This window comes from Podarcis tiliguerta (genome assembly GCF_965153285.1).
Source record: "Podarcis tiliguerta genome assembly, chromosome: 8".
NCBI classification, from domain to species: domain Eukaryota; kingdom Metazoa; phylum Chordata; class Lepidosauria; order Squamata; family Lacertidae; genus Podarcis; species Podarcis tiliguerta.
Genome location: NC_139541.1, coordinates 62,612,805 through 62,622,017, shown reverse-complemented (window position 1 = coordinate 62,622,017; position 9,213 = coordinate 62,612,805).

Sequence of the window (9,213 nt, the reverse complement as noted above, 5' to 3'; positions counted from 1 at the left end):
TGTTTCTGAACTTAAGTATTTATTGGGGGGGGGGGGGAACCACCCACAGAAATCTTTGGGCTGGGTGCTTCGGCTCAGCATTAGGGTTATGATAGTTCCCCCACACACACTATGATATGAATTCTTCAGCCACAGACATGTTTCCATTGCTCTGCAGTTTTGTCTTTCCCAAAAAACTACATTATTTGCCCCACAATCCACCGTGGTAAAATTACATAACATACATAACTAAATACCAAATTATGTAAACATAATTGGCATGTTATTCTACCTCATATATTTCAGTATAAAGGAAACTCAATGCAAAAATAATTATTTACATGTTGCTTTCAGTCTGCAAACAGTAACAGTGACAAATACAAATAGTATTCACTGAATTTATTTTTAATGAAAATTGGCACTTTCCGTCCTTTTATTTCCATCAGTATTTTCTGATATCTCTACTCAGCACTTAATGAACCCATTATAATCCAGCATTGAAGGGGCCTGATTTTACTAAAAAGTTTGTTGTGCAAACAGATGCCTTTGATGCAGGGCTAAGGCACCCTCTTCCTTTCCTAGATGGTAGTTTTCAATACCCAGTTCTTATTCATGATGTAATTTTTGAAGGGAACAAAGAAACCCAGTGGGCTTTTAATTTTATGTTGGTTTCAGCTGAAGTAGCCCCTTTTGCCTCATTACGGGTAATCTGTAGTAGCACCAAAACACTCAAAGTCAACACATCAAGTTCCATTATTGATGGGGGTTTTCCTTTGGGCTGGTCATCATAAGAGGAACAACCAAGCTGCCAGATTAGAACAAGAAACAAGTGGCAAAACTGCTGACTGCACTGGAGTGCAAGTTCCCCCAGGAAGCTGTTGAATAGTTTAAATGTTAGGGTGACTCTCGACGGGCGAAGAAGAAAGAGGCAGAGGCGAGGGCTGGCGCGGCAAGTTAAAGATACCTGCACACGCCCCCCGGCGGCTCCCGATTGGATGCCGGCTGGTGGGCGGGGCGCCAGCCAGGTAAACTAGGAAAGCGGGGGCAGCTGCCCCCTGCTAGGGGAGGTGCTCAGGCTCCCGCCTACAACCACTCCCCTCCCTTTCAGGGAGGAAAGTCTTTGTTATTTCACAGGATGTGTACTTTAAAAGCCAGGGTGCATATCCTGACCTAGTTTTTACAGCTGTGTAGCAGTTGCTGATAAATCACTGTAATTAGCTGTGTCAGCAATTGTGAATGATATATAATGTGCAGTACGTACCTTACTCTGCCCTGGTGGGTGGATGGGCGATGATTATAGACACTATGTAAGGGTTTTGTTATTAAACCATGCAATGTTATTTTTGCGCCTTTTCAGTGTTTCCATCTGTGTGGTCTACTCTGCATGCACTCGGTGGCATGTTTTAAATGCCTAATACTAAACCCGATCTAATGGAAAGAGGGGAAGAAAATCATGATCTATCAGCTGGAATCTGGGATCCCTACCAAAAACTGAAGCTTGGTCAGGATCAGGGGCTGACTATCATGACAATAGAACAGGTTCATTTGTATGTTACCCCTGAACCTAATATATTCCTTTAGTGTTGTAACAGACGTATGTCAGCCTCAGCAGATATGACACAGACCTTCTCTGTCTATATGTCATTGAGCAACCCACTGTCAGATGCACTAAAGCCCCCATAAAAGTCCCTAAATTGCAAGAAGTGCTGTTAGCAATCAGCTTTTGACTCATCCTTAAATCTCCCAAGAAGGGCTGCTGAAACTACTACTGAAAGGTAGAACGAGAGATGAGGATATCATAGAAGCATAGAGTTGGAAGAAACCACAAGGGCCATTGAGTCCAACCCCCTGCCAAGCAGGAAACACCATCAGAGCACTCCTGACATATGGTTGTCAAGCCTCTGCTTAAAGGAGACTCCACCACCATATATTTCAGGCTTTCTTATTTTTAAAAAAATATATTTTTATTAAAGATTTCTTAGTTTACAAAAATACGCGCATTGTCTCTTTTTTTCCAAGTTGTGTTTTCTACAGATCAGTTTCATTTGTGATGAGACATAAGTGTTGCATACAGTGTTGAGAACTATGCTACAAGAAGCCTCTGGTAAATCATCAAGGAGAAACTTGTGTGGGGTTTCCCAAGGCATTCGAGCAGGGGTTAAGCATTGCTGCCGGAACCATGCAGCACAAAATGGCTTCTGAAATACCCACTGAGGGTTTAATTTATTTATTTAAACATTTCTATTGCACCCTACATGTGTAAAGCCATTTGGGGCACCACAATTCCATAAAATATAAATTTAGTCTGTTGTCAGACATGAGTGTTGCATTCAGTGTTGAGAACTATGCTTCAAGCATGCCTGCCTCTTCACCAATTATCATGTTACCATTGATGGGGGACCAGCAATGATTGGTTGTGTCAGTGGGTTCATTGCTCACTGCCTAAAAGATTATTGCCCGTAGTTTGTGTTATTACCCACCAAGAAGCATATTTTTAATAAACGAGTTTTCATGGTGACTGTGGTCTCCCTTCTTATTTCCTTTATTAATTCTTATGCAGAGGAGCCCTGACCATCAGTAATATCCCTGTTCCTAATGTGTAGGGTGAATGTTATGTTCAAGCCAAGTATTTATGATAACAGTCACAGAACAGCCATGGGAGGATTAGAGATTATGCGTGCAGCTTTTATGTTCTATTGCACTGTGTCAGAGGAACAATGATAAGAACGAGAAGACCTCACTTTTGGTGAGATAGAAGAGTTGAGAAGAATTACTTTGGGGTTACCAGTTAACACAGCATTGTTGCCATAGGTGCTCATTAAGTAGTGTATAGCTGAGAATTAGTGCATTAGTGGGTAGATTGCCGAGCTACGGATGGAGACTATTAAAATCCCTGCTCGGCCTTACAAAAAGTTTTCTTTTATTTCTCCAGTTGTGCTAAGAACAATGAATCTGCTCAGCCTTTAGGGTTATTTTTGACCATCACTATCTCTCAGCCTAACCTAGGAACTATAGGAAGGTGAGCTCAATATAGGAAGGAAGCTCAATAGTGACAGGCAGTGGGTCTCCAGTGTTTTGGAAAGGGAAGGCCCCACTTGGGAGATGCCAGGCATTGAACTTGGGACCTTCTGCATGCAAAGTGGATGATCTACCAAGGAGCCACAGCCCTTTTCCACAATGTGCCTCGCAGGGCTGCTGCGAGGATAAACTGGGTGGTAGAGAACAATCTGTGATGCCTTATGCTCCCTGGAGAAAGAGTTGAACATAAAAGAAACAGGTAACTTTAATCTGCATGATTCCTAAACGAAACAAAATGAATGGTGATCTAACTGAAGCCCCTGGTTTCTCCATTATGTGGGAGTATGCTGTGGAATTACCATGTATGGAAGAAAAGGAGGGAATCTCTCTTGAGGGATTGCTGAAGCCTAACCATTTTAAAAGTTTTTAATTTTCACTTGTTTTGTTTAGTTTCACTTCAGAGTCCTGTTTAATTTTAAGCAATATACAACTTGTTCAAATAAAATAAACAAATACAAAAATATCCAATGGGAAGTTTGTACACATTTGGATGTATTGCCATGGCTCATGGTTGAGAACATGAACTTTTAAGCAGCAGCAACAAGTTTTATTTATTTTAATCACGGCACAGAAGGGACAAAGCACACTTCTGTGTGGATGAGCGATGTGCCTCACTCAATTGCTGAGGAAAAACAATTTCAAATTAATACTCCCATTCTAATTACTATCTTCTCTGAAGAAAAGCCCTGTTGTTTTAATATAATGAACCAAATTACAACTTTTGGGGTGGTGAGTATTGAAAAAAGTGTCAAGAATGCTGCATTTCCTACAAATATTTCCTTGATGGCATAAATTAGGCTGAAATTACACTGGTGCAACCCTTTTGAAATATAATTGCTTTTAAAGAGTGCAGACAGAGCAAGGAAGAACACAGGCTTCCAGTGGAAGGAAAATGAAAGGAAAGCAACCTTAAGCTCCTCTCCCCAAGCCATAATGGCTATCTAAGCTAAGAGAAGTCTGGTTGATATGACTGAAATAAAAGAAATGGCACTAGCTCTTGGCCTACGGCAACACGTACACGCCAGCCAGTTTGCAAACCTCCAGGACTTACCCAACCCATCCTCCCCTTGCAAACCCCTTTTCAATCTGAGTCCCCAAACACGAGGGCTGGAGATCTTGAAGCAGTGGGCCAAACCAACTCATGGCAAACATTAGGGGTGTGTGTGAGAGTGTTCAGTTTCTTTTTTTCCTTTGAAACCCAAGCATTACTATTTTTGTTTGCCCCTACTCTACCTTGGCACCATAAAACCGGCATGCACTTCACATATTCTTCAAGATGGCATACTGGATGTAGTGCTTTCCATAGCTGGAGGCTCAAAGTTTTGTCCCCCTTCATGTAGCAGAGTTGGTTTCTCCCCCTGTGAGTAATCATCAAGAAGGGGAGTGAAACCTATGTGGGGTTTCCCAAGGCATTTCAGCAGAGGTCACAAAATGGCTTCTGAAATACCCACTGAGGGGTTTATTTATTTATTTAAACATTTCTATCGCACTCTGCATGTGTAAAGCCGTTTGGGTCACTACAATTCCATAACATATAAATATAAAATTAAGGCCTATATATTTAAATCAATACAGTATTATACAACTTTAAACAATCCCCAAATAATTCTGGGAACTGTAGTTTGCTAAGGGCACTAAGAGTTGTTGGAAGACCCCTGTTCCCCTCACAGAGCTACAATTCTCAGAGGAGCTTGGCAATCCCTATTGCCAGGAAATTCTGGGAATTGTAGCTCTGTGAGGGGAACAGGGGTCTACTAACAACTGTCAGCACCCTTAACTAAGTGCAATTCCCAGTATTATTTGGAGGAAGTTGTGACTGTTCAAAGTTGTATAATACTGCTTTAAATTTCTAGTGCAGATGGGACCAGTAAGAATCCGGTTAATTGCATTTGTGCATATGTTCTCAACCAACACAGATTGCTGTGACTCTTGGCTCAAGAACAGAGTAAATTAGCAATGAAATCAGCAAGCCAAGCTTAGACTGAAAGAATATGCCATTTATTACAAAATATGATTGGTATCATGATACAGAACAGAAAAGTTAGTTTTCATAGGCAGGTTGGAGTGACAGCTCTTTGGTTAAATCCAAGAAGGAGCAGAGATGGAAGGATCCTGAGGACAATAAGGAGAACAGCGTTACACCAGAGAAATAGGTGCAAATCCTACTTGGGTTATTTAACAAGACACAAGGCAGGGGAATCTGCAACTTCCATATGTGGTTGGTGTGGGATAACCAGCTTTGTATAACCAACATGTATTTTAACAAATGAATGAAGATAATACCATGGAGTAAGCTATCCTGCCAGGTTTAGCTACATGTCCACTTCCCCTCACCTTGGTAGGAACCAATATTTCCCTTTGTTCTCCCCTAGTCTTCAGTGTGTGAAGAGGTTTGAGCTGGTTGCTCCATCTCAACCGCATGGCTCTCACAAGCCACTTTTGAATTCCTGTACCAGTAAGTAAGTAACATTAAACACTTTGCATCTAAGCTGAGTTTTACTGCCTGTGCAACCTTTTCTGAAGCACTGGAATCTGACATTTGGAGAATTTATAAGTAAACCTTAAAAAAAAAAAGTTTTACCAACCTTGTGGTCTTTTTCCTATGCTGAGGGGAAAGGGAAACTTTGGAAAGAAACTTTGAGGGAACATTCTGGAACTCACTCAACTTCTCACAGGTAGTTGTGATGAACCTGGGGACAGAACCCATTCTTCAGGGAATGAGGCTGGGGACCAGTGTGCACATAAAGTCTCCATTTTAGTAAGGAGTAGGGCACATGCATACCATTGCACAAAGATGGGTTGGAAGATGCAGTTCAAAAGCACGTCAAAGTGCAAGTAGATAAACAGGTACCGCTCCGGCAGGAAGGTAAACAGCGTTTCCATGCGCTGCTCTGGTTTCGCCAGAAGCGGCATAGTCATGCTGGCCACATGACCCGGAAAAACTGTCTGCGGACAAACGTCGGCTCCTTCAGCCAGTAAAGCAAGATGAGCGGCGCAAACCCAGAGTCATTCACAACTGGACCTAACTGTCAGGGGTCCTTTACCGTTTTTGTGTGTGTATTGTTATACAACTGAATTGCATTTTTAAAAAACTGTCAACTCACATCAAAATGTAATTTTCTTTGCTGAAACCTTTTATTAAGAAATAATAAATTAAATACTGGATTTCTGTGAAAGAATTCATTACAAGGTGATGTGTGTGAGGAATTGAATGGATGGATGTCCGTGGCTAGGGGGCGTAATCTGGACTGGGCGCAAGATCGCCTAGCTATGGCTCTGTGTTCAAATGCCCTCTTGAAATTCCCCTTAGTCTCACACTTCTTTTATTATTATAAAGGTTTTTATTGGTTTTACATATAATCACATTACGTACCATCGTACCGTCTTATTTTATCTCTTTGGCTCAACTGAACCTATTGACTTCCCTCCCTCCCATCTGATGTTTTACAAAATTAAACTTTACATCTTTACAATTTGCTTCGTTTCCTATCCTTGTTATATATCATTGCCTAAAATAGTATATTACTCAACCTGAATAGGTAGCAATTTCATCTTACAAATCTTCAGATGTTAATTGCTTACAGTTGTCTTTCAAATATAATATAAATTTATTCCAGTCTTTTTAGAATGCTTGGTCTTGCTGGTTCCAGATTCTTCCCATCAGTTTCGCCAGTTCTGCAAAGTCCATCAGCCATGCACCCCACTTCTCTGCTCATATATAGGTGCTTTTATCAGGGTCATCTTTGACTAAACCATTCCCTGCATAGTAGCAGTAAACAATGGTATTAAGCAGTAAAGGGTGGCTATCATTCTTTCTATTTAGACAGTTTACTGTTAATAAGAACATTGGTTGAGTTGTGTTTAGCCTTCATCCTATGTTGGGCAAGAGATTCCTGTATTGCAGGGGGTGACATCTTATACCACTGAAGTCGCTGCACTATAGAATTTTTCTTCGTGCCTAACAGTATGTTGTCGCTCTGAAAAATATGATGCAAAAAGGGAATGTTGGACTTACCTTGAAAATTCATTCTCTCCAGTGGAGTGGGTTGCAATTCCCACTTGCTTTCTAAGTAGGGATATTATAATGAGCTTCTGCTAAAAAACCCTGCCCTCTCCCCGTCCAGAAAACACCCATACCCAACCCTACAATTTTCTGTTTCCACTGAGAAGTTTCAGTCTGTAAGTGATTTCCCTATACAGTGGTACCTCAGGTTAAGTACTTAATTCATTCTGGAGGTCCGTACTTAACCTGAAACTGTTCTTAACCTGAAGCACCACTTTAGCCTCCTGCTGCTGCTGCGCCTCTGGAGCCTGATTTCTGTTCTCATCCTGAAGCAGCATTCTTAACCTGAAGCACTATTTCTGGGTTAGTGGAGTCTGTAACCTGAAGCATATGTAACTTGAGGTACCACTGTACAATATAACTGCATTAAGAAGTAATGAACAGCTCCACCATGAGGTCAGCCAAGGCAAGCACACCCCATTGTGAATTCTGGTATCATTAAAACTGGCAGGCGGATAGTTCTGATCCTGTAGAGTTCTATGCTCAAGCCACATTAAAATGCAGCGCCCTAAGCAGGGATGGCCTAAGACATTTTGGTACTTGAGGCAAACCACAAAATGGCACGTTCTCCTGCCAAGGAAGAAGAGGTGAATGAAGATCTTCACCAGGAACAAGAGGTGGAAGGAAGAGACAAATCAACATTACCCAATGGCTGAAGTAGAAATCAAAGGCTATTGCGGGGGGGGGGGGGGATTTCACCAGGTGGGTGCAGAACCTTGGAGACCCCAGAGGACAGAGCCCCACCATTTCCTCCCGGAGAAGCCAGTATAAGTTGCAATTTCAGCTGAATTTGGGGGAGCCACTTGAAGCATCTGTTGCACTGAGCTGTGTGAATAGCTTTGGTTTGATTTGCTCGTTGCAAACAGCCGAAAGTCTGTAAATTTTGACAATAAACCTGATTTGCAATGGTGGTTGAATAATTTTGATTTCAACTGTAAGCCATCCATGTGTACCTATGGCCATAAAGCCTGAGTAGAATCTGGAGGGAGGTCAGTTAACCTCATATTTTGGCCACAAACATCTCTGTAGGGGTGGCCCAAGCCTGTGGCAGAAAACTCCCAGACGGCAATACATCAAAACTGTGAATTTGCTACCCAGAATAGCACCCCAAATATATTCTTAGGGTCATCCCCAACTGCATATGTGAATTTAAAGGTAAAGGGACCCCCTGACCGGTAGGTCCAGTCGCGGATAATTCTGGGGTTGTGGTGCTCATCTTGCTTTACTGGCCGAGGGAGCCGGCATCCAGCTTCCGGGTCATGTGGCCAGCATGACCAAGCCACTTCTGCCGAACCAGAGCAGCGCACAGAAATACCGTTTACCTTCCCGCCGGAGCGGTACCTATTTATCTACTTGCACTTTGACATGCTTTTGAACTGCTAGGTTGGCAAGAGCAGGGACCAAGCAACGGGAGCTCACCCCGTCGTGGGGATTTGAACCGCCAACCTTCCGATCGACAAGTCCTAGGCTCAGTGGTTTAGACCACTGTGCCACCCACATCCCATATGTGAATTTAGGCATGTTCAAATTGAAAGGGAAGCCAAGGACTGTCTCTGCTTTACAGTTAACTGAGACAAGCCCCTACTGAATTGCCATATAAACATTCAAAGAGGCAAGCTGTACAGGAATGCATTTAGACATTATGCATTCATGAACAGCTCACCAGTTTCACATTTAATAATGAAAACCATACAATTATGCAGGAGTGAAGATAGATATGTAATGTGATTGCACCTGGCTCCATTCATTTTTACCCCACTGATGTAACAGAGGTTAAAAAGATAGCAAATATTTCACAAATCTTAATAGCTTACTGGTTTTGATTAGTAAATGCAGCCTCAAGGGAAGGGAGGTCTACAAACTTGTGCGCCAAATGTCAGAGCGCCAGGCATAAAAAAATAGGATCTTCCCCAAAATAGAGCGCTCTCTTGAGAACAGTTTGTACCTAGCGAAGCAACCCTTTCAGGATCAGTACGCACGATTTCTTACAGATATCCCTAAGAGAGGGATCTTTCTACTGCAAGCAAACCAGAATATCAGCCAGCCTTGTCTTCATCCTTGGGTGCACACGTGTAGCCAACTGGTCTAGGTAC